The 11,042-nt window shown below is 44.0% G+C and overlaps 1 protein-coding gene and 1 long non-coding RNA gene across 2 annotated transcripts in view; one reads left to right on the top strand and one right to left on the bottom strand.

Moving 5' to 3' along the window:
- Positions 1 to 11,042, top strand: part of LOC117282408 — a 143,240-nt gene that overhangs the window by 29,673 nt on the left and 102,525 nt on the right. Inside the window, exon 2 of the long non-coding RNA XR_004513141.1 lies at positions 10,169 to 10,314. This is a non-coding gene — a long non-coding RNA (uncharacterized LOC117282408). The remainder of the gene's footprint in view (positions 1 to 10,168; positions 10,315 to 11,042) is intronic.
- LOC111865519 (toll-like receptor Tollo) overlaps positions 1 to 11,042 on the bottom strand; it is a 95,826-nt gene that overhangs the window by 27,942 nt on the left and 56,842 nt on the right. The gene's annotated exons all lie outside the window — the stretch shown is intronic.

Raw genomic sequence — 11,042 nt, 5'->3', positions numbered from 1 at the left:
GGGGGGGGGGGGTCATGAAAACCTCGGACAAGGTATCCACGTTCAAGATTCCAATGTTACGTCTCCAGAATACAAGTCTACAGAGCCTTAACTTTATACCAGCGTGTGCGGCTGGTTTTGTACAAAATGGCGTAACCCTCGCCCTGCCAAAATGCGGAAACATTCTAATATCCAATTCATAAAACGTACTCTTGGCTTTTATGCACAAAGTAATGTGAATCCAGTCCTTTATAGCTTCTCTGAGAGTGGGTTTTAACATAAATTTGCATAAATTGTTCAGTTTTTACTTGTTTCTCGGAAGGTTATGTTTGCGAACCAATGACAAGTAACTTCGTCTATCGGCAAAGTCAACCCATCCGTTCTCTTCACGGAGCATCAGGTTTCCTTCACATTTTCCCACCAGCATAGCAATTGTGCTCGCACTTTAATTTATGCTGCCTTTATATTAACATGTATTATGCTTGACTTCAGACGAGGTTTAGATTGGTGAATAGATAGATTTATTGAACACTTACAAGTCATAACTAAAAATAAACTATAAGACTATTGCTATTTCCACACTTGTCAGTTCACTAGAGCACACAGTCCGCTGTTCTCAGTCTGTTACTAGACGTTTCCTGGTAACGGCTCCAACAATGGCCATTATTCTGAAGTCCTCTCTTCACAGTCTTCCGTACAGAACTAAGCTCTAGAGGAGGAGAAAAATAAGAAGAAAGAAAGTGGGGAGGCAGTGAGAGAGACTACATTTGGGGGGGGGAGTGGAGTAAGAAACTATATTTCCGGTTTTGAACGTTCCCAGATAGTGCTCGTTCGTCCTTCTGGTATAGGTAACCCTTATGATTGGAATTAATTTTATATGACCCTGGAAGGGCTGCATTAGAGTGAAATGTTAACTAACATTGGGAGAGCTATATTAGACCGAAATTTTGACGTTATCAACGGGAGGGCTGCGTGTGAAGCGCGCAATGCAACGTGGAATTTGGGGGCCAACTCAGCATTTGCTCTAGGATCGAAGAAATCACGAAAATACTTGCTCGAGTTGCTCGGCCAGTCGCAGGACCTTCCGATTGCAGACTGAATTCTAGCCAGCAGTCTGGCATTTAAATATGGGAACCCTAACGTTAGTCCCTATATCTGTGTTGTTGCCTTATTTGAAAAAAAAAATCATATATGTTTCTACAGTTTTTATATATGCATATTTTGGATGAGCAGCAAACAGTTTTGTGTAACATTTGCAGGGGGGAACCCTATATACACACATGTATGCAAACATACATATTGTAACGGATTTGTTCAAAGAGTTCCAGCGTGCAACAGTGGAAGATGTGTCGTAGTGGACAACTGTTACAACTAGTTGCTATCCAGCAGTCAGCACGCCAATGAACTCGTTGGCTAGGAACCACGTGACTTGCGTCTTCTGTGTTGTCTGCGGGGAACGTATATAGCTAAGACCTGTTGTAGCTTAGATTAGTGCAGAGTCCAGAAGAGAATTTTAGTGAGTTCTGAGGCTCAAGGGTGACTAAACAAGATATGGCAAGAAAACATCACAATGATTTAAAGTGCTAGATTCTGTTGAGATCCCTTGCTAGGAGACGAATAGTGAAAGCTGAGAATCCTAGTGTGTGTGTGAAACGATGGACTGGAAAGTTTGTAAAATAGCTATAGCGCCGTATTTATTATAATTAAGAGAGGATGTAACCGAAGTGCCAGTAAATCCAATCATCCGAAGTAGAACCCGTTATTTTCGTCACGCGTACCCCCCATACTCGATACAATACATAGAACTAAGCTCTAATCTTATCCCTTGCTTATAATAACTCGACACGGACCACATATAAAACACAGATCTTCTATTGTTGCGTTCGCTTCTGTTTCTGCGGGAATGTGTTTACCGAGTCGCTGCCCAGAAACGGCCCTGGTATATCGGGCCATCTCACCGTCTTTGCATAGAAATGGCTTTACACTAGATTATACTCTTTTTGTTGCTTGACTTACTCTTTGACGCTGAAGATAGAGGCAGTATTTTCCTTCGAAACGTTGATAAATATCTACCGGACTAGCCGGCGTAACATGCCAAGTGATACCGTTGCGAGAAGCTCCAGTACACGACATTTCTTTTCCTGCAGAGGGTTAAACCAAAGCAGTGACTAAACAGAGAGACATCGATGAATATTAAAATCGTGGGTCGTATTCATTTTCTTAACATGTATGGTATAGTTCGTTTGACCTCAATTCTCCTATCCCTCCGTCTGTTGATGCTCGTCCCCAGGCAAATCTTCCGTTTTCCTTTTGAAGGAAAATTGGACGCCGTTTGATTATCTTGAACGTCTATCTCTTACGCTTTCCGTCTTACCAATAATATTTTGCACTCGGAGGCAGCGCAGAGATCTCTGTTATTGAGCGGGTACACACACACAGTTTGTGTCGTGCCTCCTCGTGGGGTTTGTTCCACCACTTTGATCTGTGCCTTCTTATAGAAGCCAGAAAATGCGCATTCACAAAGTCAAACGCGGTACTCTAACGGATAAGAGCACACACACGTATGTGCAGATATACTGTAAATTACGATAAATGATATAAACTCCGTCTCAAGTGCAAACAATATATTTTGTGTCTTTGATCTTGCTCCCTACACTACATGTTTCGGCCTCAGACGGCCATCATCAGGTGTATAACACTCACGTCGCTGTCACACTGCACTGCTTAAATATAATATTGTAATACTGTAAATTATCGGCGCTGATTGGCTAGCAGTCTTGCTTCATATATTCGCTTCTCGGCCTGGAAGTAAATTATTGTGTCTACGCATGGTTTTATTGAAGTCCTCGCGATAAATTGTTCAATATCGCCTAAGGGATCTTATCTATGGAATTCTTCCACATTCATTTAAATTCATCATTCATAAACATCCACCTATGCCAAGCTCGTTGTGTATGTTGTTCAGAAAGCTCCGTTGAGTAAACCAAGGTACACACAGTCTTAAATTATAGAAAGTATGGTATCACATAANGGGGCACGAAGTAGGAGGCAGCGTATTTGGTTGAGGCACTATACTACAAGCCAGTAGATTCGATTCTCGAAGAAATCATTGGATTTTTCAATTGACCTAATCCTTCCAGCAGCTATATGGCCCTGGGGTCGACTCAGCCTCTAACAGAAATGAGTAACAGGAATCTTACTGTGGGTAAAAAGCGGCCGGCGTATAAGGCTGACAACCTCACCGCCATATATGAGCCGATTGTCTAGAAAATGTGGGAGCCTCGACGTCTCACAACTCTATGGGTCTCCACGGCCTGTTACAGGGATAGTTTTACTTTATCTTCTTATGGGATTTCAGATTCTCACAGTGGAGAATATAGGCAGATGTGTGGCATCGCACAATCTGGTACAAGGTTACCAATGTAGGATAGCTACCCTTCGGATGGAGGAAATATATTCCTCCGAAACATTGGTGTCTTATCTTCAGAAGTGAACAGCGTCACCGCTATGATAACCTCTAAGCTGCTTGGTGTAGCTGCTTCAAACTTCCAAAGAAAATTATCATAAAAAGTGGATTTCTGTATTGTAACAGGAAGTTTCGTATAAACTGAAAACAAACATCTCTTAATTATATGATTGTAGAACTGCCTATTTTATGCATACTCATGAGGATGTGAGGTTTTGTATCTAACGCCGAGGAAAGAAAATACAGTGTGTTCAGTTAAGGAGGAAACTTCGCAACACCGCTGATCCGTCCCAACATTCCTCACAGATTGCTACTGTAACTGCCGATAGCAGAATGAGTCATTAGCGCTGATAAACGCGCGCCGTTACAGTTACAGCAACAGGCTGTGAAGAACATTGGGCCCGGTCAGCGGTGTTGCGAAGTTCCCTCCTTGACTGAACTCCCTGTAGGTTTATATATTCTCCCTCTTTAGGAAAGAAGGCTAGGAATCCACATTATATTGAAGTAATTCTACCGATGTGAGCTACAATTAAATTCACCCAAGAAAATTTTAATAGAAAGAGTGCAATCTTCTAACAATATGTAGATCAGTGAGGGCCTAACGTTTCGAAGGAACATACCGCCTCCATCTTCGGAGTCAAAGAGCAAACCAAGCAAGAAACCAACAAGCCGCGCTTAGGTTGCTCCCATTTCATGTTGGTTTCTTTCCTGTCTTACAATTTAACCCCGAAAATAGAGGCAATGTTGCTCCGAAACGTCAGTGGACTTTTCTGGACCCACACAGTTTTACAAACCAGAAGACCATACTTTTCATTGTCACCACTGTAAGAACCTCAAATCTAAAAACAAATTTGTATGGACCCGTTTAATAATAAATTTAATGGACAGAGATTTGGTAATTTCGATTTGGCTTACAAAACATCCGAACGGACATACACGACACTTCTGTATGGGTGTAACCCTGTAGGTGCGGAGCGCGACACAAGGCACCTGTGGCTGTTGTAGTATTGACCAACGCCACGCTCCCGGGTTCCAGACGCCGCCGTAGCAACAAGTGATACCCTTCGTCTGGAGCGAACGCTTCACACTGACGTTTCTATGTTGAATGCTGTCTGCAAGCTACGGGAACTTCCGGCTTCTGTGAAACCAGAAGGTTCATTTCCGTGTTCAAACTCAGGATTCTAGATCAAGTCCTCAGTTTAGCCCTCTCTGTACCTTGAAGGGGTCTATCGTCTGGGATATATTTCCGAGATAGCTCAGTCGGTATAGTGACTGGCTACGGGCTGGACGGCCGAGGGGTCGGAGTTCGAGTTCCGGTAGGGTCAAGAACTTTATCTTCTCCACGTCGTCCAGATCCTGGGGTCCACCCAATGTCCTATCCAATGGGTACCGGGGGTAACGCGGCCGGGATGTGAAGCTGACAGCTCACCTACAGCTAGTGCCGAGATCAAGAAAATATTGATCAATACACCTACTCCCCTATACGCCTTCATGGCGTAGTGATTAAATTGTAAAGTACAAGGACAACTTTACCTTAAATTTAGTCTGTAGCTACTCCGCTTCTCACCTGCTTTCACGCTGGCTTCTCCTTTGGTTTATTCATAGACCTTGAAAATGAACGCTATATGTTCCTCCGAAACGTCGGTAGACTTTTCAGTGGACTATACGGTACTCTATCCCAGAAGACAAAACTCTTCATAACCAACGCGGTGAGAATCTCAATTCCTATATAGTCTATGCACTGTTAAGATCCATTTTAATATTGTAATCTCCCCCATTGATACAGCCAGGATAGCTTAGGCAGTACAGTGGCTGGGCTAAGAGCTGGAGGACGGAGGAATCATGGTTTGATTTCCGGCATCGGTGGGGTATTTTTAGAGTCCAACCGGCTCTGAGGGGCCACCTAGTCTCCTATCCAACAGACATGGGGGGGTTGTTACCCCGCGGTAAAACAGTCGGAGCGTGAAGTTCACGATTCATCTCCATCTATCGTCGAGGTTAAGAATGCGTGGAGCTATATCTTCGCTCCTTCTTCCGTCTTCATGGGGTCGTGCTAATTTACGAACAGGAACAATGTTACCTTTACCATTATCTCTCGCCGTCCACCTGAAAGTTCCACTCTATAATTCACCTTATTAAGTGCGTGAAGACATGGGGGTGTGGAGGTATAGCTCCACCATTCTTAACCTCGGCACTAGATGAAGGAGAGCGGTCAGCTTCTATCTCTTGCCGCTTTACCCCGCGTGGGTGGACGCTACGGGTATATCCGTGACACAGCTTCCTAAAAGCTGTTTTGGACATGCCTCTGTCGCCAAAAGAAGATATCGTACAATGTTTACATTAAATTAACGCCTTTCTACATATTACACTCCTCTCCAGAGAACAACCGCGTATTAATAGCCTGTAGGCATCAACATGTACAGGGATTAGGGCGAGAGTGAAAACCTCGAGGGCACCACAATACGGCCATGAAATAAAAAATGTATACAGTACTTAAAAATACAGCGTCGACCATAAAATATTCCTAAAAGTATCTTACTCGTACTTGATGCTAATTTATGACTTAAGTCAGAAAGAAAAAAAAACATAATATACACAGTATGAATAAAACTGACATCTTTTTCGAAACTTTTATCGAGCTATTTGTCGTCCTTTTCCGATTAGCAACATACAGTGTTTTTGTATGTACCGGCATATACACATGAGACATTCTGTGTTATTGGCTGCGTGAGCGGAATTCCTTATCGAACTACTAAATATAGCCTATAGCCTGCCAGGATATGTAAATTGTTTAACCAGTTTTATAGGGCCTCTTTTACTTAATATCAGACAATTATATCTATATGTAAAAAAAAAGATTATGCGTTTGTAAGAAAAATTTTGAGAATTCTGTTTTCTTTTTGTATTCATATCGCTACAGTATTTTATGTGTAATATCCCGCGAATGTTTAGGAACTAAGAACTAGATTTATAAACAGACTGAGAACATTACACTGTCGATTTATATACCCGAGAATATGATTTTCTTTCTCCCACAAATTTATGAAACAGTTGGTGATAATTATTCTTGGCGTACTTGGTTATGATAATAATTTCGATGGATGTAAGTCTGTAGGTATAGCAACTAGAACGTTTAGAAAATTTGGAATTTGTAAAACTTTATTATTATTTTCCATTGATAAATGCAGAAGAGCCGGTAACCAAGCGGTCTAAGGCATGTACTGTCTTCGCTCGCTCTGAAGCCAGGATCGTGGGTTCGAATCCAAAACAAGACATGGATGTTTGGTGTGTGTATATGTTTATTCTGTGTCTGTGTTGTCCTGTGTTTAGGTAGAAGCCTTTCGACGAGCTGATCACCCGTCCAAGGAGTCCTACCGCCTGTAAAATTATCATGAAACTGAGAAATCAGCCCTGTGCTCCGAAGTGGGAGCAAGAGGAGAGAAAGAAAGTGCATAAGAATATAAAACAAAGAAAATCCGTGGAATGTAGTCTGCAAGCGAACTGTGCCGACCGAGCGACCGTCGCTTGTCGGCGAAGTTAGTGTCAACTTTTGCGGATAGAGGGTGGCAGAAGAGTGCTGAGGGTGCTGTCCGTGCTCTTCTCTAGAGAAACTGAGGAAAATATCAGTCAGGAGTCTTACTGAAGTTAAAATGTTGATTTCTTTTCCATCCAAATGGTTGTGTATCAATTGAGATTATTTTATTTTTTAATCAAGTAAAATGAGTAAATTTGTCCCTGTATTAAACGCCACGCTATTAAGATGTCTGGGGGAGTGGAGGTGTAGTTCCACTATTCCTAACCTAAGCACTTGATAAGAGATGAGCAATCATCTTCAAGCCCAAGCCACTTTACCTCCAAGGAAAGAGTTCGAGGTACGAATTTTATAGGAGGTTAGGTGGACCCCAGAAGCGATCTAGACTCTGTGGAGATGAGAAATATCTCTTATCCCCCCGGGAATCGAACCCTGATTCCTCGGCCGTCTACCCATAACCCGTCGCTATACCGGCTGAATTATCCCAGCTCCACTTGACGTTTGAGTAAGCACTTTGAATATGTTTGTAGGGTTTGAGGTTTTCACACCGTTGGTTGTGAAGAGTACTATCTTCTGGGTTATAACACTCCTTTCCTTTGATATGACACGGACCGCATATGAAACGCGTCCTACATGCGTATTCATTATACCCGGAAACATTTTACCTAGCCGTTGCCTAGCAACGATAGGGTGTCTGAGGAGTTGGGGGTATACACAGACAGGCAGTAAGGTGCAGTATTCAATCTCCATCTTGGAAAGAAGGAAAAGATTCCGTTGCTTGGCTTATTCTTCGACCATGAAAATTGAGGCGACAAGTTGCTCCGAAACGTCTGTTGACTTTCAGCGTATAACACGGCATTATATCCCTGAATATGAAACTAACTCTTCTTAAACACTGCTGCCAGAACCTCAAATCATAGATAAAATGGAGTCGGTTAAAGTAAGTTAAGGTAAACTTTTATCTGTGCTTAACTAATTAAACACTACGCCATGAAGGCGTGTGGGGGAGTGAATGTATAGATCCACATTTTCTTGAGCTCGGCACTAGATAGAGGTGAGTGGTCAGCTTCATTTCCCGGCTGCTTTACCCCTGGGAAAGAGCCCCAGGTACCCACTGGATAGGAGGCTCGATGGACCCCAGAGCCGGTCTGGATGACGTGGAGAAGAGAAAATTCTTGTGCCTACAGGGACTCGAACTCCGACCCCTCTGTCATCCAGCTCGGAGCCAGTCGCTATACTGACTACCGCCAGAATCGGTTAGGGAGAGATAAGTACAGAGAGAAAGGAGAGACGAAGGAAGAAGCAGAAGAGAGGAAGAGAGAAAGAAATCCGCTGTCCGGCATGGAATAAGTTTTAAACATTTGAGCCACCTACTCCGGTCCCTTGATTTATGAAGCTGTCGAAAGTTTGCGACATTTTTGACCAGTACTGTGAAGCCTTCTCAGTCTCTGTTAAGACAAATAATGGTTATCCTGGCGCACCCGAAGGCACGCAAAGTGGTGACTGGCCTCCAAGCCCTGATGATGATAATAATTTGTGTTGCGGTGANCCCCCCCCCCCCCAACCGCCTATACCTTGTCTTGTTAGGATCCAGGCATATCCCCGCCCATTCCTATCCAACGGTGCTCCGCTGTGTCTGCTACAGCGAACAAGTATACAGACGAGTGGTACCATCTCCTGAGATGTGACACAGTGTTTCAGACAGAAAATCTGCCTCCATCTTCAGGACCATGTGCTCAGTTTGCTATGTGATCATCTCTCGTTGCTTGTCTAGCACATATTCGACCCTAAAGCTAGGAGCTGGAAGTTTCTCCGTAACTTCCACGACTTTCTACCGAACTACACGGCGTCACATCCCAGAAGGCTTACTCTTATTAGTCACCGCTGGAAGAGACCCTGAAATGTAGATCTATTTTTTTATTGCTAGTGGGGTGGTTGAGGCACTATGCTACAAGCCGGAAGGTCGCGGGTTCAAGTCCCGATGAGGTCATTGGATTTTTTTCAATTGATCTAATCCTTCTGGCCGCACTATGGCCCTGGGGTTAACTCAGCCTCTAACAGAAATGAGTACCAGGAATTAATTAAATAATACTCCTGGGGAGTAAAGTGTGGCCGGCGCGTAAGGCTCTGACAACCTTACCGCCATCTTTGAGCCGATTGTCTAGATAATGTGGGACCCTCAACATCTCACAACCCTATGGGCCTTCATGGCCTGTTACAGGGATAGCTTTACTTTTTTTTTACTTTTAGTGGGGTGGGAGTAAGTCCCTTGTACTGCGGCCACTTCTGGCCAATTGTACCAGCTCCAGATGATAGGTGGGGGTGATTGTGGAACAATTAGTGGAATGAAAATTGGCAGGGGAACCGAAGTACTCGGAGGAAACCTGCCCCAGCTCCACTTTGTCCACCACAAATCCCACTTGACCAGACCCAGGTTCGAACCCGGGCCGCCGCGATGGGAAGTCAGCGACTAACCGCTTGAGCTATGGCGCGGCCTAATGTAGATGTAACACAGAACCAGAGATTTCATGTTCAGTCAGTATAGCGATAGGCTACCTACTGGACGACCGGGCTTCAATTCTTGGCTATAGGTCCCCCCCAGCCTCCTGTATAAAGGATACGCTGTCTGTTTCCTCGCGGATAAAGCTATCCGGCCATGAAGGTGAACGCTCAGCTCCATCTAGTGCCGTTGTATGCCTCCACTCCCCTTACGTCTTCATGTCGTGATAAAGGTTAACAAAAAGTGAAGTTATCTCTGAAACAGGCCGTGGAGGCCCATAGGGTTGTGAGACGTCGAGACTTCCACATTTTCTAGACGCTCATCACATAGATGGCGGTGAAATTTTCAACCTTACGCGCCGGCCGCCCTTAGCACCCCAGGAAGATTCCTGGTACTCATTTCTGTTAGAGGCTGAGTCGACCCGAGGACCATAGTGCGGATGGGAAGATTAAGTCAATTGAAAAATCCAACGACATCGGGAATTAAACCCGCGACCTTCAGTTTTGTAGCATAGTGCCTCAACCAATGTTTATATGAATTAAGCACAGAGACAACTTCACCTAACCTTATCATTTTAATGTACAAGTTTGTTAAATGCATTGTTATATTACGCTGTGATGTAATTAAACTATGGAGTCTTGAGAAAGAGAAAGAGGAAAAGCTGTAAGGAACATTGTGATTAATGTTGCAGAACTCGTGGCCACAGAGGACCTTTCAAACATCCATCCAACCAACCCACTTGCCAACACGCGTTTGTTTTGTGCCATCCACTTGGTCTAGTCCTGGCCCCAGGGCACATGAGGATTGGAAGCGGTCATTCCGAAACCCCAGACCAAGGTATGTAATGCGAAACAAAAAGCAACAGTTGGCCAAGCAGTTGGCCAAGCAGTTGGTGTCAGTTTTAGCTGTCCATACAGTACAAGTGTTTCGCATGTTCTTCCTTACCGTGCTTGAGGCGCAAATGTTGTTAATGAGAGGTGCTTTCACCTCTTTTGCTGCTTGTTTGTGGTTTTCCTCACGCACTGTAGTAAAAAAAAAACGCACACACGTTTACGGTATCAAGTGACTTCTGCGTGTAGAATTCCACAAAAGACCAATATACCAAAATTCATTGATGCAGACTTAAGTGACGAATATGTGACCTCAGTAATTTTGTCTTCTTGGATGTGATTCAATATAATCTGACAAATAGGAGCGTTTCGGAGAGATTTTCTGCCTCCGTCTTTTACCCTGATGATGGAGGCAGGAGTTCCCTGTTATACGTTTGTAACTATCTGCAAGGGAGGCACGCGGTAGAGTAGTTGGTTGAGGCACTATGTTACAAGTCGGAAGGTCGTGAGTTCTCTTCCCGATGAGGTTATTGGGTTTTTCAATTGACCTAATCCTTCCAGCCGCACTATGGCTCTGGGGTCGATTCAGCATCTAACAGAAATGAGTACCAGGAATCTTCCGGCGTGCAAGGGGAGGCCGGAGAGCGCGTAAGGTTGACAACCTTACCGCCATCTGCGAGCCGATTTTCTAGAAAATGTGACAATCTCGGCGTCTCACAACTCTATGGGCTTCCA

This window comes from Cryptotermes secundus, unplaced genomic scaffold (genome assembly GCF_002891405.2).
Source record: "Cryptotermes secundus unplaced genomic scaffold, Csec_1.0 scaffold560, whole genome shotgun sequence".
NCBI lineage: Eukaryota > Metazoa > Arthropoda > Insecta > Blattodea > Kalotermitidae > Cryptotermes > Cryptotermes secundus.
The sequence above is the reverse complement of the archived record's forward strand: the minus strand, read 5'-3'. Positions and strand labels throughout refer to the sequence as shown.